Below are 27,393 nucleotides of genomic sequence, written 5' to 3' on the forward strand. Positions count from 1 at the left end.
GGGAGGGAAGAGAAAGAAAGTACTTTAGGTTTATTACACGCTACTTATATGCAAGAAACTGATCTCCTAATGGTGAATTGGCACTAGATAAGAGTGCATATTAAGAGTGATGGGGGGGGGGGCAGCTGGACTTAGGTCTCTTGTGGAAGTGAAGAGACTCCAAACATATGACACATTTAACCCCACCTCCAGTTCTCCACCTGGTTGTCTCCTACAATCTGAATCTCTTTCTGGCAAGATCTGTGTTGCCAATCCCCTCCCCCCCCGCCCTCCTACTGCTTCTACAGGTGCACATTCCATCACGCTACTTGCTCTAGACATCCCATAATGATTTTGCCACACCCTCCAAAGAAGAAAAACAACATCATAAGATATAAATGTCAGGGATCCAAGTAACACCCCCAGTCAAGTTGAAGTTCCTCAAAGTTCTATTTTATTAGAGATCCCATATTGGCACATCTGGGAAAACCCGACTCTGAAAGCTTCCAGGTTTTTCCCACCCAAGTGAAAGTCCAAGTCCCTGCCCAGCACCCGCACGTCCATCCCATGGCCCAATCCATCCATTGTCCCAACTGGAGATACCTCCCAGTCACACCACTCCAGGTGTAGTCTGAACGTCCTTGACTCCCAGAGAAAAGAATGTTGTTAGGCTAAATACTTCTACAACTCCATGCAACCCCCCCTCCCACTTTCCCATGGCACTAAATGTGGCAGCTCTGAAGATCCAAAGAAAAAGATGGCCTCCGAGGCTGACAATAAGCTATCGTGGAGACAAAGTCACCCAGACATTGAGCAAGACGTTGTTGGTGTTTGAAGGGTTGCTTGCAACTCAAAGTGGTGCATGGTTTTTGCCCTGCATTATGAATGCTGAACAGTGGCAATAATGCCCACTGGGTGCATCTAACAACTGGAATCTTGTTAAACTCCCGTCTGTCTCCCAGGCATTTGTTCGCTGACAAAACCACAATCGTGTTTCTCTGCATTGCAATCACAGCCAAACTCCATTAACAGCTCCTGCTAATTACCAACTTCTAAGAGAATTCTTAGGTTTGGAGGCAATATCCTCCCCTCCCCAAAAACGTTGCTCTCTTTCTAGATGAAAAAGTCCCCCCTTTTCCAAGGAATGCAGTTTTGGCTGCAGTGAAGTCCTTTAGAACAGAAAGCTACTCCCTCTGGATTTCCAGTGTACCCTTTGTGTGTGTGTGGGGGGGACAAACATCTTTTAAACTTTAATCATACAAGGAGAATGCATTTGTTTGTTTCAGTTTCCTTATGCTGCTGTGTGTTGCCCAGGAGGGCCTAATTAACTCGGCACAGTGGCTTGTATCATATAATCTTCTTGTCTAATTTTTTTTTAAAAAAAGAAAATGTAAGTAGGATAACTCGAAGCACAGATTGTGGGCCTGGAGCCATCTGAAGATCAACAGTTAGCTTTCGGTGATCCCATCTCCCTGGTGAAACGGGTTTTTCCTTCCAAGAACTCCGAATGAAGAAGCAGGAGAGGCCACCCAGAGGATGGCTATAGAATACTCTCACTGAATAATAACCCTGGAAAGAGTGCAGAGAAGAGTAACAAAGGGAAGAATAATAGGATAGGATAGGATAGGATAGGATAGGATAGAATAGAAATAGAAATAGAATAGAATAAACAGAAAATAGAATAGAACAGAAAAAACAAAAAAATAGAATAGAACTAAGGAGAAATTTCCTGACAGTTAGAACAATTAACCAGTGGAACTACTTGCCTCCAGAAGTTGTGAATGCTCCAACACTGGAAGTTTTTAAGAAGAGATTGGATAACCATTTGTCTGAAGTGGTGTAAGGTTTCTGTAGGGGGTTGGACTAGAAGACCTCCAAGGTCCCTTCCAACTCTTTTATTCTGTGTTCTAGAGGGAAGCAAACAAGTGTCTGCTTTCTGGAGTTCGATCTTTTCAGAGTGCCCCTACTGATTAAAAATGAAGTTTTAAAGACGATGTTGGATAACCATTTGTCTGAAGTGGTGTAGAGTTTTTTGCCTAAACAGGGGGTTGGATTAGAAGACCTCCAAGGTCCCTTCCAACTCTGTTATTCTCTTCTGTTCTATTTTCTGTTTATTTTATTCTGTTTCTATTTCTATTCTATTCTATTTTCTGTTGATTCTATTCTATTCTATGTTACTTCTCTCCTTCTTTCCAAAGCATACGATGAATGATTGAGAGGACTAAGTTTGTCTCAAGCCGGAGACCCAGGACCATGTCAGACAAATGCTTCCAAGTGATGGAGCACTCACAACTTCTGGTGGCAAGCTGTTCTACTAGTTAATTGTTCTCACTGTCAGGACCCTTCTCCTTAGGTCTAGGTTGGATTTCTCCTTCATAAGTTTCCACCAGTTACTTCTTGTTCTACCTTCAGGTGCTTTCTAGAGTAGCTTGGTCCCCTCTTCTTTGTGACAACCTCTCAAATATTGCATGGCTGCTATCATAATACATAATACAATAGTAGAGTTGGAAGGGACCTTGGAGGTCTTCTAGTCCAACCCCCTGCCTAGGCAGGAAACCCTATACCATTTCAGACAATTGGCTATCCAACATCTTCTTAAAGACTTCCAGTGTTGGAGCATTTACAACTTCTGGAGGCAAATTTTGTTCCACTGATTAACTGTTCTAACTGTTAGGAAATTCCTCCTCAGTTCTAAGCTGCTTCTCTCCTTGATTAGTTTCCACCCATTGCTTCTTGTTCTACCCTCAGGTGCCTTGGAGAACAGTTTGACTCCCTGTTCTTTGTGGCAGCCCCTGAGATATTGGAACACTGCTATCATGTCTCCCCTAGTCCTTCTTTCTCTATCATGCCACCCTTGGTCCTCCTCTTTGTTAGACTGGACAAACCCAGTTCCCGCAACATTTCATAAGGCATTTTGGCTCTAGACAAATTCATGCAAAGTTCCCTTCAACAAAGTGTGGCTAAAACTTGGAGTTTCAGGAAGAAGAAACCGAGCAAGGGACATTGAATTTCTATTGGCGTCACTAATATTTTTATATTCGCCTTTTTCTTCTTCTTCAAAAGTCAATATATAGCAGCCACAAGCAACAATAATCACAGAGAAAGGCATAAAGCCAATGGAACTGCTTTTAAAAACCGACTCTTGATTTCCAAACAGCTAATGCGTCAATAGCATCAGTGCCATGTCATTTAAGAGGGAGGCTGTTAAGACCAGCCTCTAATGCATCCAGTGAGTACAAATAATTGGCAACTGTATAATGGCTATTTCCATTTTTCCTCTTCCTCTGAATCAAAAAAATTAACTGGAGAAGTGCCAAAGCAGAAGGACGGCTGGTATATCTACCTAATGCTTTAAAAAAGTTAGCTTCCTCCAGCTACGTTAGTCTATAGCTGAAGAATCCTTTCGCTGCAAGAGACATGGTGGAACAGCAGAGGAAGATGGGCTCTGCGGTGCGACACAACCAGTGTGTATTTGATTAGCAGTGCCTTACATTACGAAGAGAGGAGCTATTCCGCGTAACTCTGAGATAGAACTTTTGGCAGTTTGGGGGGGTAGCAAAGTCTTTCCCCTCTCCCTGAAACGGGCGATGTTGCGTAAAATTGTGACAATTGGGTGAAATCTCTGAACGAAATCAGGAGACTCGGACTGCGAGATCAAGAAATAGCTTTATTTGGCCAAATGGCTCAGACGGTGTAAACCCACAATTGAGCGGGGTTCTTAGGGAGAAGCTTGTTCTTATAGCTTCCTCAAAACAGCTAACACGGAAATGTGCTCCATCATTTCTATTGGCTAAATTCCTTACTTCTAGGCAGAAAAAGCATACAGGAAACACTAGTTTCATTCTGACATGTGTGGTTACAAGCAGGTGTTGTGGTTTGACATTTAATATTTCCCGAGTTCAAGTTTCCTGTGTTCAACCTTCCTGTCCCAAAGATGTTTTTTTTGTAAAGCGCAAAGATAAAAATGACTACTAAAGATCATCTAGTCTGACCCCGAACCATCTCCCTTTACGTCCAAATCTCCCTTTACGTCCTGCCTTAAATCTTGTAGTTTGCAGAATGTCTACCTCACACCAGGAAGGGTTCCAATGGATTTTACCTGCTTAAACAGATCCACAATTGGAGGTCTGCATCAGAAGTGGATCCAGCCAGTTTGGAGCAGTTTGGGCGAGCTGGTGGTGGTAACTTGCATGGGCCTGCAAGTTGGTGGGCCTGCGTGATGTGACCGCGGTCACATGGGGCGACCCAGTGGGAAACATATGTGAAACCCATCTCTGGTCTGCATCCCCCCCAAAAAGTTTTGAGATTGTTCCTGGAGATGTTCAGATAATTTTTTGAATGCAAGAAAAGGTGAACAGAAAATATAGAATATAAATATAAAATACAGAATATAAATAAGAAAATATAAAACTGGAGGGTTATATTAACTCCATTTTATTTTCAGTAACTGGAAAGGCATTCGAATCTTAATTAGTTTATAGCCTGGCTCCACCCTTCATTACATTTTGGAGTAAAGCTACTTGGTAGATGGTTTGAGGCCAAATGTGGATCTTAGCCTGGAAAACACTATGCAGTTTTTTGTTACTATTTCTCCCGTTCTTTTCTTGCTTGCAGTCTTCCATATAATCTTTAAGAGTCTGCAAAGCTTTGATGAGGCTTTTCAGCTTAACAAAGCTTTAATTGGAGCTTTGTAACTCTGAAATCCTGCTGATTTAATGCAACTGTTCAGAATGTGCTTTAGCCTCCCTTCTTCTTTGTTGCTCTTCTCTGCACTCTTTCTAGGGTCTCGATGTTTATTTTGTATCATGGTATGTATCCCGTATGTTGTACTCCAAGTATGGTCTCTCCAGTGCAGTATAAAGTGGTACTAGTAAAGTAGAATAAAATATGGATTAAAATATAAGAATGAAGACGTGGCATAAAAGGGACAGTTAGAAGCTTGCTTAAAGGGACAGGGAAATGTCATCAGCCTTCAACCACAACATGTTCCAGCAAATGTCCCTATGTCAAAAGTCCAAACCACAAGGTTCAAATAAAGTTCGTTAATGGCACGTAGTCCATACCTGTAACAAAAGGAGAAGTAAGACCCCCATCTCCTTATAAGGCTTCTCCCCCAAAATAACCAATAAGAAATGAGTTTCCGTGTTACGCTGCCTTTGAGAATGTATAAGAACGTGTGCTTCGATAATGAAGGTTGTTCAGAATTTGCAATGTTAGCCATGTGCTAGCTTTCTGAACCTGGCAGCCAAATAAACTTTTCCTGTATCCTGAGAAGTCTAAAGCTTGTCATTTTCTGCAACACTAGCACGTCATGTGATAGCAATAACAAGAACACTTAAACATATATATGACTTTATAATGCTTTATAGCCCTCTCTAAGCAATTTATAGAGTCAGCATCTTCCCCCCAACAACCTGGATCTTCATTTTACTGGCCTCGGAAGAACGGAAGGCTGAGTCAACCTTGAGCCAGTCAGGATCGAACTCCTGGCAGTGGGCAGAGTCAGCCTGCAATACTGCATTGCGTCCACTGCTCCACTCAGGTAGACAGAGAGACAGACAGAGAGACAGACAGCACTAGTGCTTTGATTTATATAGCAATAGCACTTAGACAGCCCTCTCTAAGTGATTTATAGAGTCAGCACATTGCTCCTAAAAATCTGGGGACAACGGTAAAATCAGCTCTGCCCTCCAGATAGCAGCAATAGCACTTAGACTTATATACCACTTCACAGTGCTTTACAGCCCTCTCTAAGTGGCTTACAGAGTCAGCCTCTTGTCCCCAACAATCTGGGTCCTCATTTTACCCACCTCGGAAGGATGGAAGGCTGAGCCAGTCAGGATCGAACTCCTGGCAGTAGGCAGAGTCAGCCTGCAATACTGCTTTCCAATTACTGTGCCACCACAGTTCCTACTTGATCTTGATACTATCCCTCTGTTGATGCAGCCTAAGACTTTATTGTTTGACATTTTACAGCTCCTGAGCTTGAGCAACACTGATGTGAAATGCTCACGGAGATGGAGAAATTTACATCTCGTCTCTCAATCGGTATTCTTTTGATTCCCTCTTATCTTTCGACTACAGAATGAACGAAGTTACTTTGCTTGAGGAAAAGCAACAAGAATCATTGTCATCTTTTAACGACCCCATAAACCCTTGCGAGGTGTGTGTGAAATCTGGGCAACTGAATGGAGTTGTTTTTACTGGCCAGATGCCCTTCCTGTTGCCAATGCAGAGTTATATTCAGCAGATATGTTCTCATTGTGCCCAGAGCGAGAAATATATCTGCCTCTACCTAGGATTGAACTCATATACTCATGATTGTGAGGCGAGAGCTCCCCCTCTAGGCCACTGCACCACTCAGGAAAAGCCACGAGAATAAATTTCTGAATCTCAAATCACTTATGGAAATCCACCTTCCTCCTTGCTGTTTAGCGATGTCCTTTTTCTTTTTCACTTCATTCCTTTCCTTTCATTCCTATCAAAATGTGGAATTGCTGATTTGGATCTAGTTCTGTTTTTAAGCCATCTAATGCACTAGTAAAGTGATTGTGCAAATCATCTGAATATTCCTAATTATACATTTCCTCCCTCTGCCAGTTGCCGGTATCAGTATTCGCCGGAGACTCTCTATCCTTTCTTTTCTTTTTTTCCCGAGGCAAAGGAATAAATTATCTGGGAGTGAAAAGTGAAGCATACGGAGGCACCAGCTTTCCTGCGATTTGGATTCCATGCTTATGCAAGGATGCGCGCTTCCTTCAGAAGCCGTTTCCCACTGATGCTGACACATGAAATGTCCCTTGGCGATCCATCCATCAAACGGCAACATGCGACAGAGGGAAATTAGATTATTCCTGCTACAATGGAGAAGCAGGGGAGAGGAAGGAGAGGAATCAAGAATGAAGGGAGAACATCAGAGCAGAGTAAAATCCCAGCTATCTGGGCAAGATGTTCAGCTTGAAGGCCCTTGCGTCTGTCTAGCCCTGTTGTTGTAAAAAATGGGACTCTGGAGAGTTACAGCGATGGCTTTTTTGGTCTCTAATGTTCTTCCAGTCAGTATATTACAGAAGCGGGTATGAACTTTCGAGCTGGAGGAGCGTCAGGCTCCAAGAGCCAAGAAAGACACGTCTGAGCACTTTGCTTTATTGTGTCTCACCTACAAACAGAAATCTCACCAAACCACAGCGATTACCTACATCGCTGGAGACAACTGAATAACAGTGTTGGAAGGGACCTCGGAGGTCTTCTAGTCCAACCCGCTGCTCAAGCAGGAAAACCAGTGGTGAAATCTACATTTTTTTTGCCACAGGTTTTGTAGGCGTGGCTTGGTGGGGGTTGTCATGTGACCTGGTGGGCATGGCCAACTTTCCCCCACTTTTTAAAGAATTTTTTTCCCCTGCAGGTTCGGGTGAATAGGTAGGGAAAATGCTTTAAAAAGTGAAATAAAGAGGGTCTGACGATCGCGCGGCTCACAGCTGATCCATGCAGTCGTCAGAATCTGTCAGCCTCTGCTTCGCTTACTTGCTATCGGCTGCCATAGAAACGGGGAGGGTGGGGGCATGGTATTTGGGATGGGAATAAAGGGTACAGGAGGTGATATGGAAAAGGGAGTTTTCTTCTCACCATCTTCTGTGCAGGCTGGTGGCCGGTGATTGGACCTGGTCAAGGCTAACCGTCCTGCCTAGGCATGATGATGCCTTTTGGAGATGCAATCCACATGACACCTAAGGGAGTTGCAGATTGGACACTGGGGTGGGGTCGTTGGAGGGGGGGGGATGGATTATCATTTGATATGTACGTGTTCGCGCCTTTCTGGCTCAGATCTTGCTTTACTTTCGTTGCTATCTTTTCATAACCAGCAAAAGTATTTTAATTCCAACAACCATGGAGTTGGGCATTTTCTTTGTGATTTTCTTGGTTATTGATGGAGGAACACCTGACAGAACCTTCCCCCCCCCTTTTTAAAGCATTTTTTTTACTATCGGTTCCGGCAAATAGGTAGTAAAAAAAGCTTTAAAAAGTGGGAAAAAAATGGTTCAGATGATCGCGCTGCACAGCTGAGTGTCATGGAACCTTTTCTTAAACACTTTTTAAAACTTTTTTTAATTATTGCTTTGGGGCAACCTTAACATTTTTTGCTAGCGAACTGGTCAAAACCGGTAGCATTTCACCCCTGAGGAAAACTCATACCAGCGGTTCCCAAACTTTATAGTTTAGTGGCTGGGCAGAGGAGGAGGAGGAGCCATGTTGCGATGTCACACCGTGCGGTCTCGACACTCCAAGGCCGCAGTTGACGCTTTTATAACTGGACGGTCCAGCTGGACTTAAACCATCCCGTAGAGACGGTGACCAGGAAGACAAAGCCTTGCTGGTCTCAGGGACATTGCAAAGTCCCTGATTGACCTAAGGGAAGGTCTTCAAGCCGGCGGTAAACAGGCAGCCCCCAGGCGGATGAAGTCGGGACGCTCTGGAAGGAAGGGAAAAAGAGAAAGTAAGTCCATCTGGTGAGACTTTTTTACTATTTTGGAAAAACTGTCCAAAGAAACCTTAAAAAAAAAACCGGTAGCATTTCACCCTTGAGGAAAATTCATACCAGCGGTTCCCAAACTTTACAGTTTAGTGGCTGGGCAGAGGGGGAGAGAGAGGATCTGGCCCACACACATGTGCCAGCCAGCCACTGACACGGCCTGGTTATGAATGGGCCACACTTGGAATACTGTGTCCAATTTTTGTCCACCAAGATACAAAACCCAATGTCTGGAAAGAGTGCAGAGAAGAGCAACAAAAACGATAAGGGATCTGGAGGCTGATGAACATTTGTGGGAACTAAGTATGTCTAATGAAGAGAAGGACTGGGAGGGGACATGATAACAGTTTTCCCGTATTGAGGGGCAGTCACAAAGAAGAAGCAATATGTCAATTCTCTGAAACACCTGTGGAAGATCATTAAAGAGAGATCCAACGTAGGACTAAGGAGAAATTTCTTGTCAGGGAGAACAATTAATAAATGGAATGGCCTACCTCCTGAAGTTGGGAGTGCTTCATCACTGGAGGTTTCCAAGAAGAGATTGGATTTTCCAGAATGGTATATGGTCTCCTTTTTGAGTAGGGGATTGGATTAAAAGACTTCCAAACTCCTTTCCAACCCTATTATTCTAGGTTGTATGTTTTTAATGTTGGCCATTCATGAAAAATTGGTCGTTCTCTGTGCCACGAAGTACCATATTGCAAGGAGAACGCAATCCACTTTTGCGCCAACAAATTCTCTTATCACAACCAGAATATCAGTTTAAATAATCTAAATGTGAGGGTTCCGAGTAACAGAGACGCCTCTGAGGCTTGAGTTTCCTCAAAGTTCCATTTAATAAGAGGTGTCCTATTGGCGCATCTGGGAAACCCCAAATCTGAAAGCTTCCAGGTTTTCCCCACCCAAACAAAAGTTCAAGTCCCTTCCCAGCACCCAAATGTCCATCATATGGTCCATTCAGGCACCGTCCCAACTGGAGATGCCTCCCAGTCACCCCACTCCAGGTGCAGGGCAAGGCGTCCTTGACTCTCTGAGAAAGGAATGTTATTTTGACTATATCTTCACACTCCATATAATCCCCCCTCCCAATTTCCCACAGTATTTGGCAGGCCTGAAGGCCCAATGCAAAAGATGGCTTCCAGGTCTGACAGGCCGCCCCCTTCATCAGAAGATTGTGTCCTGTAAAGAGATTAACACGGAGATCAAAATCCTAACCACCTCTCCCCCCTCCCCCCAGGTGCACCCTTTGGCTTATCAGGGTATTTATTATGGAATTGTTTGACTAGCCCTATCCCTATCCCTATCCCTATCCCTAGTTGTAGCCCTAGCCCTAGCCCTAATCCTAACTTTTCACCCAGGTAGCTTCAGATAAAGGGTACTGTTTCCAATGAAGTAAATATTGTAAGCGAGCTCTATACAACCTAGAGTCTAAAATCTTTTTTACTTCATAATGGGTTTCCCCTTGTACTACTATAGGTTTGGGAGGTGGCTGGGTCTTATTTTGGGATTGTTTCTTTTCCCCCTCTAAAATAAACAAAAGTGCATCTGGCAAGAGCTGTCCTGGAAATCTCTGGGTAAGCAGCAGATGACATATAATGCTGCCAATACCACAAAGTCTTAATTGTGTTTCTTGACTCTTGCCTGGATAATTCCAGTTTTCAGTTGCACAGCATTGACCGCACAAGCCCTCTCCTCTCCAATTAGTCCCTTGTTGTTTTTGTTTCATTAAAGGGAAGCTTGGCCACAACATTTTTCAAAATCACACTCAGGGTAGAGCTGCACATGACAAGAGAGGCATCTCCGTGTCAAAGTTTTCAAGGTTGACAACTATTTAAGCATGGTTTCACAGGCACTCTCAATGCTGGTTTGTGTTGTGATGCACAGATTCCTTTCAACCACCATTCTTTTGTTTCGCCCTTATCAATGCAGAGTCATAAAACCGAGGTATATAAAAAGGAAGGGAAAGAAATGTTATTCCTTAGGAAAATGTCCTAAATCAAAATTGTGGTCCAGTCAGCAAATGTCAGAGTTCCAAGTAATAAATCCATTGTAAGCAAAGACTCCAAGGCAATTGAATTCCTCAAAGATTATTTTTATTGGAAATATCATATTGGCACATATCTGGTGAAAACCGACTCTGAAAACTCCCACGGTTTTCACCTTATTAACACTGAAAGAAAATATATACAAAATGTTTTATCGTTGGCACCTATCACCAACAAGATTGGCTAAAATATACCCAAATTTGAAACCGACCTGCGGGAAATGTAAAAAAGAACAAGGGACCTTCCATCATATGTGGTGGTCTTGCCCGGAATCACAAAAATATTGGAAAAAAATTTGGAAATGGGTGCAAGAAATCACGAGAGAACAAATAAAATATAAACCCGAAACCTTCTTGCTGGGAATAATCAAAGGGAAATATACAAAAAAAAAAAGCAAATATTTACTAACACATCTTCTAACTACAGCTAGAATTGCTTTCGCTCAATACTGGAAACAAACTACTACACCCCCCCCCCCGGACGAATTACTGATTAAAAAAAACACTGGACTGCGCAGAGATGGACAAATTAATTCTAAAATTAAAAGATAAAGAGGAATCGGAATATTATGAAATCTGGAATAATTGGTATGAATGGTTAGAAAACAAGAAAAATAATTAAGCCAAAAACAATATATATAAATACGTATAGAACTGTGTATAAAAGTATGTAAATATAGAAGCGGAATATTATAAACATGTATAGATAAGATGATATAATAAGGTACAAATGTTAACATAATGACTGTAATATATGGTGAAAAGAGAAAAACATGTATAGATAAGACGATATGACAATGTACAAAATGTTGACATAACGATTGTAACATATGATGAAAAGAGAAAAACAATAAAATAAATTACTAGGAAAAAAAAAAGTAAAAGATTTTCTACTTTCTCAAAACAATCAGTAACATGGTCCAATCGCGGTGCAGTCCGGCAACCGGATGGCATCACTCCACCTTCTTCCGACCAGATGTGAGAATGTCCTTGGTTCCCAAGAGAAAGTATTTTGTTTTGGCTAAAAAAAAAAAATCCTCTATCTTAAATCCTCCCTCCCTGACTCTCAGCTCCAGTGTGGCAACACTAAAGTGGACAAAATGGCTTTGGTCAGGCCAGCTTCAGAGTTGACACAACAGTCTCCAAAGACATCTAATGGGCAGGAGTGAAGCTAGGGAAATAATTCACAGCTGGGAAAATATTTGGACAAATGCCCAGCTTAAAACTCACTATTGTTATCTTGTGAGCATATGTAGGTAAGAGCACAAAATAGAACAAAACAAAACAAAAAGAAAATCCAGCAAGGAGTAAAAGTGGTGGAGATGTTTAGTTAGAACTCTATTCATTGAACCTGCATCAGGATGTTGCAATATAATTGCAATGATTTTATGCACAACATAAAAGCTCATCTGCCTGGAATCCACACAGTATATTGGACATTAACACAATTGAGCTGGTCCAGAGATATTTCACGAGAAGAATCCTCCACTCCTGTGCTCACAACAGAATCCCTTATGCCACCAGGCTCCAAATTTTGGGCTTGGACAATCTGGAACTAGGTCGCCTGTGGTATGATCTAAGCATAGTACACAAAATTGTCTGCTACAACATCCTACCTGTCAACGACTACTTCAGCTTCAACCTCAATAATACACGGGCGAACAATCGACACAAATTCAAGGTAAACCGCTCCAAATTCGATTGCAGAAAATACGACTTCAGCAACAGTGGTCAACGCCTGGAATGCTCTACCTGACTCCATTGTTACAGCCCCAAACCCTCACAGCTTCAACCTCAAACTGTCTACCGTGGACCTTGCCCCATTTCTAAGAGGTCTGTAAAGGGGGTGTGCATAAGCGCATCAGTGTGCCTACCGTCCCTGTCCTACTGTCCCCATTTATTTGTACTCATTTCCTTTGTTTATGTCCACGCTTATACTTACACCTGCTATCTTGTACATGTTTGACAAACTAAATAAATACATAAAAATAGAATAAAATGACCGTCAAAATAAAATAACAACCAATCAACGAATATGGATTGGGAAGAGGCAGCATCTTTGTCCACTTCTTTGTAGAATGGACTTTGGCAAGCATAAATGCAAACCGGCTGCCTGAGTGCCGGAATACTTTTAAAACTCTTTTTAAGTATCCCTTCCCTGGTTGCCACCTGTCCCTTCCAACGCTTTTAATTTGTCACAGATGGCAGAGACCAACCTGCTACACGAAACCTTTTGGCTTTGAGAGGGAGAGAAAAAATTTCGCTGTGTAAACCCATGCCTAGGTATTTCCTTAATTCTTCCCAAACAAGCCTTTCATCCTTCATTTTCCACTCCAACGTAATGAGTTAGCAGGACTCTGACATTCCATCCTATTGACCTCGGAGGTTTTCCTGGCTGTTCTCCACCTGCTCTTTTAGAAGTTGGAAGGCAAAGCCTTAGATAAATGCAAAGTGATCTCTCTTTATTTTTCTACACGGATTTCTCCTTCCTTCTGCGCAGGGAAGCTAAATTAACACAAGCTTTGAAGAATGTGGTGCTTTCAAGCTAGTTGCTGTGGAGGTTCAGTTACTTCTTCACGTAAGGAGACCGGTTGAAGGAACTAGGCATGGCTAGTTTAATGAAAAGAAGGACTAGGGGAGACATGATAGCAGTCTTCCAATATCTCAGGGGCTGCCCCAAAGAAGAGGGACTCAAGCTATTCTCCAAAGCACCAGAGGGCAGGACAAGAAGCAATGGATGGAAACTAATCAAGGAGAGGAGCAACCTGGAAATAAGGAGAAACTTCCTGACAGTGAGGACAATTAACCAGTGGAACAGCTTGCCTCCAGAGGTTGTAGGTACTCCAACACTGGAAGTTTTAAAGAAGAGATTAGACAGCCATTTGTATGAAATAGCATAGGATTTTCTACTTGAGCAGGTGGTTGGACTAGAAGACCTCAAAAGTCCCTTTCAATTTTGTTACTCTGTCATTTTGTTAGCACAGACTCACAAAGTTGATTCTTCTACAAAGTTATGAGTTGTATTAGATGCATATTTTCTTCCTATACTAAACACGATTGTTTATTTTTGATTTAAAAGGCTGTCATAAATTTAGGAAATGTGCCTGTGTGTTTTTTCCTATATATTCAGAAGGACTAAATTTTTGAGCTACCTATTCAGTAGCTCTGAAATTGGTATATTTTAATCTTTTCAAAGGGGAAGAGAATGGGGTGATTTTTTTTTAAAAAAATCCATCCTTTGTATGGATGGTGTAATTTTACTCGGTGTCTAATACCCCAAAATGATAATAAATGATATTCATTGTGGAATGCTTATTTGCGAGAATTACTAATAGCAATAGGATAAGCTCATGCTTAAAATTAGATCCAAAGTAATGAAAAAGATTTATAAGGTTTGCAAAAATGACAGCCACACATATATAATCTAACTGGGAGTCAGTTGAAATAAGTCAACAATTTGGCAAAAATCCAAGAGGCTTGCTGTTTTAACCTGGCTTGTTGTATATTTAACAGATAACAGATTAACAGAGTTGGAAGGGACCTTATAGGTTATCTAGTCCAACCCCCCCACTCAAGCAGGAGACCCTACACCATTTCTGACAGATGGCAGTTCTGTCTCTCCTTGAAAGCTTCCATTGATGAAGCTCCCACAACTTCCGAAGGCAAGTTCTGTTCCATTGATTGCTCTCACTGTCAGAAAAGTCATCCTTATTTCTACGTTGAATCTTTCCTTGTATAGTTTCCATCCATTATTCCTTGTCTGGCCTTCCGGTGCTTTGGAAAATATCTTGACTCCCTCCTCTCTGTGGCAGCCCCTCAAATATTGGAAGGCTCTCTCCTGTCTCCCCTGGTCCTTCTCTTCCCTAGACTACCCATGCCCAGTTCCTGTAATATGTTCCTTTAATATGAACAAAGCGGATTGGAGGAACGCAAAACATTGGGATGTGGGCTGTGAAAGTTGTGGTTTCCAGCACATTTTGACATTTGGGTAGACCTGGACCTCTGCCAGAATAGGAACTGTCAATTCATTTTGGCATCTCATCCTATCTGGTGGTAATGATGGGCCAAGGAAGGTGAGTGGTAGGTAGTGAGATGGGGAGAGGGAAGAAGAAACAAAGGAAGAAGAAGGAAGCCTGGAGTTCATTAGCTTTCCCATTTTCTTTCTTTAAGAGATCCCCAAGTAGATTTGGTTTCAGTTATTGCCCTTCAGCTCGGATGTCAACTTCTGAGTTCTGTTTTCACTGGAGGATAGGTTTCATTGCATTAATACAGCTCCACAAATGGTTCCAATTAAGGAGAACCACAAAGAGCTTGTCAAAAGTGATCAGGCTGGAGTTTTTGAGGCTTTTATGCTGGAAAAATCTTGGGTTCAAGTCATCACCTTCATCCAAGATGCTCACCTGCTTTGCAGAGCAGGGCAATCCCTCAGCCACCCCATCCCTCTTTCCCAGATGTTTCCAATAATTAAAGCCAAGTTAGGGGAGACCATACTACTATTAGTACTGAAATGTTAACACTGCTTTACAAAGCCTTGGTAAGGTCACACTTAGAATACTGCATCCAGTTTTGGTCACCACCATATCAAAAAGACGTTGAGACTCTGGAAAGAGTGCAAAGAAGAGCAACAGAGTTGATTAGTGGGCTGGAGGCTAAAGTACATGAAGAATGGTTGCAGGAATTGGGTATGCCTAGTTTAATGGAAAGCAGGATGTGATGGCTCAGTGGCTCAGACGCTAAGCTAGTCGATCAGAAGGTCAGCAGTTTGAATCCCTAGCGCCATGTAATGGAGTGAGCTCCCAGCTTCTGCCAACCTAACAGTTTGAAAGCATGTAAAATGCAAGTAGAAAAATAGGGACCACCTTTGGTGGGAAGGTAACAGCATTCCATGCACCTTTGGCATTTAGTCATGCTAGCCACATGACCACAGAGACGTCTTCGGACAGCGCTGGCTCTTCGGCTTTGAAACGGAGATGAGTACCTCTCCCTAGAGCCAGAAATGACTAGCCCACGAGTGCAAGGGAACTTTTACCTTTTATTTTAATGAAAAGAATGACCAGGAGAGACATGATAGCAGGTCCCTAATATTTGAGGGGTTGCCATAAAAACAAGATAAGAAATGATGGATGAAAACTTATCAAAGAGAGATCCAACTTATCAAAGAGAACAATTAATCAGTTGAACAGTTTGCCTTCTGTGGGTGCTCCATCACGGGAGGCTTTTAAGAAGAGACTGGACAGCCACCTGTCTGAAATGGTGCAGGGTCTCCTGCTCGAGCATGGGGTTGGACTAGGAGACCTCCAAGGTCCCTTCCAACAGCTTTATTTAGTACATAGAACAATTCTATCTTCTATTGTAACTAAACTATCTTCAACCTAGCATTCTTGGTCTGATCTTCATCATAAGAATACAGGGTTGATCTTGAAATGCTCTCGTGAAATGAATTGGGTGGGTAGGTGGTTGACCAAGCAAAGAAAGAATGCCAAACGTCCAATATTTGATCCAGAATTTTATGCTGTAATAGAAATAATAGGAATCAGTGTTGAGCTATAGGTGAAATAGAACTTTTTAGTGCAGTTCTGAAAGCTGATGGCTTTTATAGGAGCCGAGGCCAACGCCTCCATGTTGGAGATATGTCGAACCATAAGGTGATAGTTATTACATGCCAAAGTACCTATCAGAGAAGACAAGATATTACTGACTGCAGACCGATACTCATCTTCTATTTCTAGAGCCAGTCCTATCATTAGACAGATTGGAGCGAACGTTGGAGTATAGGTATCTCCCCAAGTGTCGTAAAATAGAGACATTATTATGCCCCATGCTGTATTGTTCATCATTTAAGTGAGCCTTGTTGCTACCTCCTGGCTGGAGGTGAATAGCAGCTTCACTTTGAATTCAACCAACCCTGTTCTTTGAGATGGAAATGCCATCAGGTAGCAAAGGGTCAAATGTGGGATGTTATGCAGGAATGACCTTGGAAGACCTGGGGAATAAATACTGCCAAGGAAGAGACAGCAGAGATCACACATCCTTGTGTCTGTCTCCCTGCCAATAACAGCCATTAACAGTGTTGGAAGGGGCCTTGGAGATCATCTAGTCTTGTGATGGCGAACCTATGGCACACGTGCTAGAAGAGGTGACCTTGATGAGACAGAAAAAACCTCCAAGTGGCCTCAACGGCTCTCTAAAAGGATGCAAATGACCAGCTGTCTGCAAGGAGTATCAATCTTCCCATTCCCCACCCTCCAGTCACTGTTGAAGAAGCTTCTTGGATGAGAAGCGAAATGACTCTAGGGGGCGCTGCTCATCTCCATTTCAAAGCCGAGGAGCCAGCGCTGTCCGAAGATGTCTCTGTGGTCATGTGGCCGGCATGAATAAACACTGAAGGTGCACTGTTCCCTTCCCACCAAAGGTGGTTCCTATTTTTCTACTTGCATTTTTTACGTGCTTTTGAACTGCTAGGTTGGCAGAAGCTGGGACAAGTCACGGGAGCTCACTCTGTTAAGTGGCGCTAGGGATTCGAACCGCCGAACTGCCGACCTTTCTGATCGACAAGCTCAGTGTCTTAGGTACTGAGCCACTGCGTCCCATCTCTCTACTCAGTATTATAAAAAGAAATGGGCAGAGTTGATTTTCTTTTTTTAAAAAAATAACTGCAATTCACTTGAAACTGGTGGGGAAAATGTCCTTTCTAAGAGAAAAGAAAAGTGGATACAGAAGAAAAAAAATGTAGGCGAGGATCTTTGTAGCTTATAGTTCTTGACTTGCATCTCAGTAGGAGACTGGTGAGTAGGCTTTTTAAGTCAGGGAGAAGTAGTTAAAATGCAGACTGCCCGTCCTTGTTCTCTGACTTTGAGGAGTAAGGCTGGTTCCCATGGACAAGTTGTCACCCCTCGCTTTGATCCACCGCTTCATGTTCAAAAATGGCTTTTATGCCACCTTCCCATATAATGGATAATTTAGCCCCTGCCATTAAGGAAAAGCTAGGACATATTATGCTTCCTCTTTTTTTTTGTAATGAGCTTCAATTGCTTTTGAAAGCAGGGAGGAATATGGTTCCCCTCCTCCCCCATTCAGAAATGCCTCCATCAAATATGCACCATGTTGAATTTTTTTTTAAAAGGACCTAAACTGCCATTATTTTAATTTCTAGAATGCATTTGTTGCAGGGACTCAGTTTAGAGGCATCTAAAACACTGCAGTGTACTTCTATAGAACATGCTAATTTGCACCAGAGGGCAGGACAAGAAACAATGGTTGGAAACTAATCAAAGAGAGATTCAACCTGGAAATAAGGAGAAACTTCCTGACAGTGAGGACAATTAACCAGTGGAACAGCTTGTCTCAGGGATGGGCTGCTGTGGGTCCTCAGGGGTTTGGAAGAACCACTAGCTATGATTCTGGGCAGTTCCGAGAACCCCCAAATCCTGGCTGGCCCTGCCCACCCCTTCCCAGGAGTCCCCCACGCGGCCTGGGGTTCAGAAGTTGTGGTGCTCCATCACTGGAGGTTTTTAAGAAAAGACTAGACGGTCACTTATCTGAAATGCTATAGGGCCATGATGGCGAACCTATGGCACACATGCCACAGGTGGCACACAGAGCCATTTGTCAGGGCATGCGAGGCGCTGCCCTGTCAGCTGGCCAGTGTACATGCGCGCACTGTCCAGCTGACTTTGGCCTTCTTTTGAGGCCATTTTTCATCCTCTGGAGGCTTCCCTGAAGCCTCCGGAGCACAAAAAACCAGCCCTACGGACAAACCGGAAATTCAGGAATGGACTTCCGGTTTGCTCATAGGGCTGGTTTTAGCCCTCTGGAGCATTCAGGAGCCTTCAGGATGGTTCCCTGAAGGCTCCGGAGGGCTAAAACCAGCCCTACGAGCAAACTGGAAGTCCATTCCTGAACTTCCGGTTTGCCACTAGGGCCGGTTTTTCGCACTCCGGAGGTTTCAGGGAAGCTCCTGAAGCCTCTGGAGGGCCTCCGGGGTGGGCAGGGGAGGTTGTTTTCACCCTCCCCAGGCTCCTATAAATGGGGGGGAGTGCTGGTCGTGGGCACAGGCATTATGGGTGACCCCCCGGCACTCTCCCCACTTTTGGCATGCAAGCCAAAAAAGATTCGCCGTCACTGGCTTGAGCGGGGGGCTGGACTAGAAGACCTCCAAGGTCCCCTCCAGCTCTATTCTCTATTCTATTCTCTTAAGTGGTAAAAAAGCAAAACTCCAAAACAATATTTGGACCGTGAAAGTTCAGAAGTCCTACTGTCTAGAAGACCACATTGTTACAAGAAGATCTCACACGGCTACTTTAATTGCTAATGCTGACTCTATCTACATTTTTGGCAGAAGTTTACCTGGTTAAGGATGGAGTCCAGATACTGGCTGTTGATTTGAGGAAGTCTGCAGCCGAGAGGTGTTGGGCGAGAGATTTATATACTTCTGGAAAAGATTTATTTTGATGTATCGGTCTGCGTTAATATGAGAAATCTCATAAATAATGAGCTTCGGTTTTCAACATTTCGAAGGATAGCTTTGGCAAAAAGTCAGGGCGTGCATTAAAAGACACACGTTTGGAAGGGCCCAATAAATAAAAACCCTGAAATATGGCTTCTTTATGAGAAAGGCGTTTTAAATCATGTTGATAAAGCGTCTAAATGAAACCCTCAAAGTGAAGGCAAAGGAGGGGCGCCTATAACTATTTATAGATTTTTTTTTTGAGGTATATAAAGAGAGAGGTAAGTTCCCTCCTTTAGCTGCTCTGCTTTAAAATATACTTCTATATTCATTACACATAATGGCAAAACTTTGGCACAATCTGTTAAATTAATGTGCTGGATTTTCTAGCCAGTAAAGTATGAGAGCCAGGTTGGTGTTAGTGGTGAAAGTATCAGGCGATAAACTGGGAGATGATGGGTTCGAGTCCACCCCAGGCACAAAGTCAACCGCTGACCTTGGACAGGGGTGGGATCCTACCACTTGAACAAACGGTTTGCTGAGCATCTGTGTGAAGTTCAGAGAAGACTTATCTTCCGGATTACTGCTTGGGAAGGAAAAGAGCTGAGGCGTGGCAATCCACACTGCCTCGCGACTAAGCTGAGAAGATATACCGTATTTTTTGGACTATAAGACGCACTGGTGTATAAGACGCACCAAGATTTCGAAGAGGTAAGTAAGAAAAAAAAAGTTTTTGTCCTCCCTGGACCCCAAGAAGCACTCTGCAGGCTTCAGCAGGGCTGAGGGAAGGGAAAATTTTTCCTGTTTTTGCAAAAAAACGTGTGAAAAATGGTCCGTTTTTCGCAAAAATGGGGGCATCTTTCTCTTCCCCCAGTCCTGCTGAAGCCTGCAGAATGCTTCGTGGAGCTGGAGGAAGGGAAAGCACCTCTGTTTTTGCGAAAAACGGCACAAAAATGGGATGCAGGGGAGGCCAAAAATGGCTGTATTCAGTGCATAAAACATAGCAACATTTCCACACTCTTTGAGGGGGGGAAAAGCTGTGTCTTATCTAAAAAATACGGTAGGTGAGTTAAGCGTAGAAGCGGGTGGGTTGGTCCACAGCATCGTCGGAGCGAACTGGTCCGAACTGGTCTGAACTGGTAGAATACCACCCCTGATTCTACTCCCACCTTAGACATGAAAGCCAGGTGAGTGACTTTGGGACAATCACTAGGAGACTCTGAGTTCAAATCCCATCTTGGACATGAAAGCCAGCTGGCTAAGTTTGGGCCAATCACCAGGAGATGGAGAGTTCTAGTCTCCCTCTTAAGCATGAAAGCCGGCTGGATGACTTGGGGCCAATCACCAGGAGATGGAGAGTTCTAGTCTCACCTTAACCATAAAAGCCAGGTCAGTGACTTTGGACCAATCACTAGGAGAATCTGTGTTCGAACCTCTTGGTGCCTTGAGTTGTTCATAAAGGAAAATAAAGGTAGGGTATAAAATAAATAAATACTGTACTTTTCATGCCAGTTCTGTATTCTTTTCAATCCCAGGGTGAAATATTTTGACTTGTCCTGTTACCTTAAGTGAACGCTGTTGTTTGCTGGATCAAAATACTTTCCCTTTTCTTTTATTGCATTGATTTCATGTACAGTAACACACCATTTCCTCTTCTCCGTAGTTCAACTGCAGTGTTAAAACAGGGACACAATAACCAAATTGCATTGAAAAGAAACCCACATCGATTTAATTGTTATGGTTGCCAGCTTCTCTTTCTTTCGCCTTTAAAAGTGGATGGATGCATGCCCACCCCCTGGGAATCTCTTGTAGATGTCCTGCAGGCTGGAAATTTTAATACCAACAAATGAACATCAGGTTGCTGCTTCTCATCTCAAAATGACAGATAAGGGAAAAGGTAGTAGCTCGCTCTCTCTCTCTCTCTCTCTCTCTCTCTCTCTCTCTCTCTCTCTCTCTCTCTCTCTCTCTCTCTCTCTCTCTCTGTTTCTCTCTGTCTCTCTGTCCCTCTCATTTCTGTCTCTCTGTCTCTCTCATTCTCTGTGTCTTTCTGTCTCTGTCTCTGTGTCTCTCTCATCTCTGTCTCTGTGTCTCTCTGTGTCTCTCTCTCCCCGTCTCTCTCTGTCTCTCTCTCTCTCTCTGTTTCTCTCTGTCTCTCTGTCCCTCTCATTTCTGTCTCTCTCTGTCTCTCTGTCTCTCTCATTTTCTGTGTCTCTGTCTCTGTGTCTCTGTCTCTCTCATCTCTGTCTGTCTCTCTGTCTCTGTGTCTCTCTGTGTCTCTCTCTCTCTTTCTCTCATTTTCTGTGTCTCTGTCTCTGTGTCTCTGTCTCTCTCATCTCTGTCTGTCTCTCTGTCTCTGTGTCTCTCTGTGTCTCTCTCTCTCTTTCTCTCATTTCTGTCTCTCTCTCTGTCTCTCTGTCTCTCACATTCTCTGTCTCTCTCTGTCTCTGTCTCTCTGTCCCTCTCATTTCTGTCTCTCTCTGTCTCTCTCATTCTCTCTCATTCTCTCTCTGTCTCTCTGTCTCTCTCTGTCTCTCTCTCCCCCTGTCTCTCTCGGTCTCTCTCTCTTTCTCTCTGTCTCTCTCTCCCCCTGTCTCTCTCGGTCACTCTCTCTCCCTCTCTCTCTCACACAAACCACACACATCAGAGGAGAAGAAGAGAAGGAGACAACTCCAAAGTAATTCCCAATCTTCCCACAACACCCCTTGGAAAATACCAGCCTAGGCCTTCTGGGGAGCCACAGCGAGCGAATAAATCACTTTAAGTGTAAACAGTGGCATCAAGGCACTTTTAAGTCATTGGCGGTACTTTAAGACGCTCCAGGGTGTTCATACCACCTTGTAGCTCAAAGAGATGTAATTTCCCTCCCCCCCTTCCTTTTACTTTAAAGAACACTTTTGCAGGCAGGAGAATGACGGTGATTGTTCAGTCATCATTGCTGAAAAAGCGTGTATTAAAGATCTGTGTGATTTCCAGCACATTTATCTGGGATTCTTATCCAGGCTTCCAGCTGAGGATGAATCTCAAATTGCTATTGAGAAACCTTTCACTTAAAACACACACACACGCACGCACGCACGCACACACACACACACACACACCCCTCTTTCTTTCTCCCTCCCCTTCTCTTCCTTGACTCAGAACGGTCTGTCTTGACTTCTCTTTCAAGAACAGCAAGGAAGGAATTACTGCTCTTGTTTCATTTTCCCCCCACGGAGGCCTATATTTGTATACTCAAGATAGTCGCCCCTCTTCCCTTGGGACATGTCGTATAGCACCAAGGAAATCGGAGATGGGGTTTGCATAGCTGCTGTTGGAAGAAATGTCCTTCTCGGTTCAGTTCCAAGTTGGGGAAAAAAAAGACCCTGGAAACACGAAGACTGCTTGGAAAGATGTTTTTAATGGTGGACAGGATCACATGGCTTGAGGTCCTGGGGGAAAAAGGGAAGAGATGCTGAGAGTGTCCTGGTTTTATGCCCTCTGTTGGGCTTTGAATTTGAGTTTGTATTCTGATTGGTTGTCAGATTCCCATGGGGCCATGCGGGGGTAACTTTGTAGGTTGTGTTTTGAGTCCCAGGCTTGGTTGAGCCTTGTTGGGTGATGACATAATGAAAGGGCTTTGGGATTCCTACTATGGCTCTGCCTGAAGGAGGTAGTTCTTTGTTATGTAGAATAGACCGGCCCAGGCCCATTGACAAAGGTGCGTGTGTGTGTGTGTGTGAGAGAGAGAGTTTCTGCCCCCCTTTTAGGGGAAATATTCTGGCCTTTTAATATTTCGTAAAATATCTCATTTTCCTAGGAGAGGGGTGAACTTCCTTCACTGGAGACATCCCTCCAAGAGGATTTGTCGTGTTAAAAAATAACAAAAAATCAAAAACAAAAACAGAGGGATGGAATCCAGATCACGGGAAGTGTTAGTGCTGCTTTATAAGGCCTTAGTAAGGTCACACTTGGAATATTGCATCCAGTTTTGGTCACCACAATGTAAAAAGAGATGTCGAGGCTTTGGAAAAAGTGCAAAGAAGAGCAACTGTTTTATTTATTTGTTTTGTCAATCGTTTACAAGACAATAGGTATTTATTCTTATACCTATGAGTATGAATGAAATGGGTACAAATACATGGGGACAGTAGGACAGGGACGGTGGGCACGCTGGTGTACTTATACGCGGCCCTTACAAATCTCTTAGGAATGGGGTGAGGTCAATAGTAGACAGTTTAAGGTTAAAGTTATGGGGATTTGAAGATGTAACAACAGAATCAGGTAGAGCATTCCAAGTGTTGACCACTCTGTTGCTGAAGTCTTATTTTCTACAATCAAGTTTGGAGCGGTTTACATTGAGTTTGTATCTGTTGTGAGCTCTTGTATTATTGCAGTTGAAGCTGAAGAAGTCATTCACTGGTAGGACATTGTAGTGGATAATTTTGTGTAATACGCTTAAATCCAATTGTAGGTGGCATAATTCTAGGTTGTCCAAGCCCACAATTTGAAGCCTGGTGGCCTAAGGTATTCTGTTGTGAGCAGAGGAGTGGAGGACTCTTCTCGTGAATGTCCGATATACAGTGCGGATACCGGACAGATGAGCTGTATTCGAGAATTGGTCTAGCAAAGGTTTTGTACGCCCTAGTTAGCAATACAATATTACCGGAGGAGAAGCTTTGTAAGATGACTAGGGGCTGGATGAAGAAGAGTTTCAGGAATGGGGCCTTTCTAGTCTAGTGAAAGGCTAGGGGGGACACAATAGCAGTGTCCCAATATCTCTGTAAACCACTTACAAAGGGCTGTGAAGCACTGTGAAGTGGTATATAAGTAAGGTGACCAACCGTCCTCCTTTAGGGAGGACAGTCCTTCTTTTGTAAGTTCTGTCCTCCCTTGAAAAGTGTCCTCCTACATGTCCTCCTTTTTGATATTTGAAGGCTAATCTGTTGCGCGTTATGTGACGTATTTTATTAAACAGTTTTTAATGGTGTTTTTTTTTTTACTTCATCGCAAGTATATTGAACAGATATTGAATCTTGTGTTGAATTTTTATCTAAAGAAATGCTAGACATTAAAATAGATGACAATTGTCTCTTTGAAGAAATTAGAAGACTGAATGTATATTTAAATTCTGAAAAATTAATACAATGGGAAAATCAACATGTTGAAATTGATAAAAGATGGGTGGATATTTTCAGCCATTTCAAAAATGAACATATTCCATGTGAACATTTATTTATACTTGTTCAATTTACGTTGTGCTGCCCTGGAACTAATGCAGCAGTTGAAAGAGTTTTTTTCAATTGCCAATGATTTTTCGACAAGTGAGAAATCGAGATTGAATGTTGATACTCTAGGTGCAGCACTTGCCGTAAAATTCAATATGAAGGATATTTCTTGTTCAGATATTTCCAATATATTTTTAGAAGATGATACATTGACAGAAAATATTAATTCAATGGAAAAGTACTCATTTAAATAATAATTAACAGGCATGTAAGCATAATTACAATATAAAATGTTGCAAATGTTTTTATTATGCATATATCATATTTTAGTGTATTATTGTTGCAATGAATAAAATATTTCTTTTATTTACGATATATTTTTTCCAATTTATTTGTCCTCCTTTTCATTGTAAAAAAGTTGGTCACCTTATATATAAGTCTAAGTGCTATTGTTATTGCTGCCTTCCAGAAGACTGCCTTGTTAACACCTACAACCTTATAGAAGTCGATGGAGATCCTGGCTAATCACAGTGGCCCAACAATTAAAAGAAAGATATATCCCAGGAACAAGGAGATCCATTTGGAGATGTCAGAATAGGACCTAGGCTTGGCCAACGGGAGAAAATTAGGACCTACAAGTCATTTTATTGAGAAATATTGGCCCTTCTAGGCTGCATCAACAGAGGGATAGAATCAAGATCGTGTGAAGTCTTAATGCCACTTTATAATGCCTTGGTAAGGCCACAGTTGCAATACTGCATCCAGTTTTGGTCACCACAATGTCAAAAGGTTGTTGAGAAAGAGTCTAGAAAGAGTGCAGAGAAGAGCAACAAAGATGATGAGGAGGCTGGAGGCTAAAACATTCAAAGAAGGGTTACAGAGTATGGCTAATTCTAGAGAAAAGAAGCCACAGAGTGACATGATAGCATCTTCCAATATCTCAAGGGTTGCCACACAGAAGAGAGAGTCAATCTGTTTCCCAAAGCATCAGAAGGCAAGACAAGAAACAATGGATGGAAGCTAATCAAGGAGAGGAGCAATCTAGAACTAAGGAGAAACTTCCTAACAATGAAGACAATTAACCAGTGGAACGGCTGGCCTCCAGAGGTTGTGGGTGCTCCATCACTGGAGGCTTTTAAGAAGTGACTAGACAGTCATTTGTCCAGAATGGTATAGGGCAGGGGTCAGCAACTTGTGGCTCAAGCCACATATGGCTCTCTGCTGCAGCTCCCTGTTGCCAGTTGGCACCGCAATTTTGAGAGGAGCTTCCGGTTGAGGTGGGAAGCAGGGCATGCCAGGAGGAGACTCTATGGCAAGAAGCAAGTTTTCTGGTCAGCTCCACAATTGATAGGGCTTCCGGTTTGGACAGGTAGAGGAAAAAGAACGCCGCTCTAGCAGTAGACTCTGTGGTGGGGGAACCGGACTTCCGGTCAGCTCCAGAATTGAACGGGGGGCTTCCTGTTAGGATCTTTATGGCTCTGTGAGTGTTTAAGGTTTCTGACCCCTGGTATAAGGTCTGCTTGCTCTGGAAGTTGTATTAGTAGACTCTGCTTTTCTCTAAGGAAAGTAGGACCTCTGCTTAAAATCTTTATAGAGGTTTTCTGTGACTGTTAAACACAGGTTGTTGATGCGTATGTGAGCTGAAAACTATGATGAGTAGATTAGGTTGTCTTACCTGCAGGATTTCAGAGGGTTTTTCTTTTTTACAGCAAGTCCATCATTCCTCGTTATTCCTTGGCAGTTCAGCAATACAGCTTCAGCAATACAGCTTGTCTTTGCAGTGAGTTCCCATTCTGCCTGATGGAAAGGAACAAGCCCATTTGTTTTGTCTGCTTTTCACTTAAAAAAAAATTCCCTAGTTGATTTTAAGGTTTGGCAGGACAGCAGTTCCTCTCTTGGAATAGACAACAAACCACTTTTTTATCCAGAAGTCCCAACTCAACGGCTATTTAGAAATTTCTCCCGGACTTCCGGTTGTTCCTGGTGCCGATGGCAGGCTTTTTTTTTTGAGCCTGTCAGATCAAGAGACAGTTAGAGGTGTTTTTTTACGATCTTTAACACCTCGGACACTCGTAAATTCTTGGAATTTATGAGGGAGAGATTCAGCTGCTGGGTTGAGCCCTCGTGTACCCTCCGGAGTCCAGAGTCCGACGAGGTTTGCCCCCCTTCGCAGTTGTTGTATTCTCCTGCCTTTTTGATAACCTCTGCTAATTAGCAGAACCAGTCGCCGGGAACAGCCTTAACATCTTAACATCTTAACATCCCAAGAAGAAAGCAAGACTTTTGCAAGTATTTTAAGTTTTAATTGGGGGAAGAAAAAAAAACTCTTTAAAAAGAACGCTACTGCTGAGTTCGAGAGGCGTGGGCTTAGAACAAAGGATTCAAAATGGCGTTGATTTATAGCTGAAAACCTACAGAAAACGAAAGCTAATTACCTGCTGATAGCCGGGGCAGTAAAGGCGGAACGGCTGAAACAACCCTAACTATTAACAATCTTTAAGCCAGTTTACATAACCTGAACTACTTAAATGTCAAAGTTTTAATTTCGAGCAACTTAGAAAGAAACATTTGCAAGTATTAATTTACAGCTGAATACCTAAGGAAAACGAAAGTTAATTGAATGGTGACAGCTAGAGGCGGCTGTAAGAATTATTAATTATGGCAACGGAACAAAAAGCCTCATCGGGTGCTACAATAAATTATCAGGATTTCAAGGACTTTATAAGGGAAGAAAATGCTTTTTTACGCAAAGAAATTAAGGAGGTTAAAGAAATGGTTCAGGATACCATTAAAAAACATGATCAACTTGATAAAAAATTACACACTTTAGCCACAGGTCTGTCAGAAGTTGTTCTTAAGGTGGACAGCAAAGTTGATCATCTGGCTTTGGATTTGGAAACTAAAACGAAGGAAACAGATTTGAAATTTGTTGAAATGGAGGGGAATATGCAGAGGATGGAGAAGGAGATTATCATGATGCAATTCAGATCTATGGAGTACGCTGTTAGACTGAGGGGTATCAGAGAAAACCCTAGAGAGGACTTAAGAAAAGTTTGTGCTGATGCTCTGGCCACGTTATTGAAGATCCAGGATTCTTCTGAGATTTTTGCAAGGATTGACAAAATTTACAGAGTTAATTCACGTATTGCATCACAAAGGCAACTACCAAGGGATGTTGTGATATACTTTACTG

This window comes from Natrix helvetica (genome assembly GCF_964273705.1).
Source record: "Natrix helvetica genome assembly, chromosome: 12".
NCBI lineage: Eukaryota > Metazoa > Chordata > Lepidosauria > Squamata > Natricidae > Natrix > Natrix helvetica.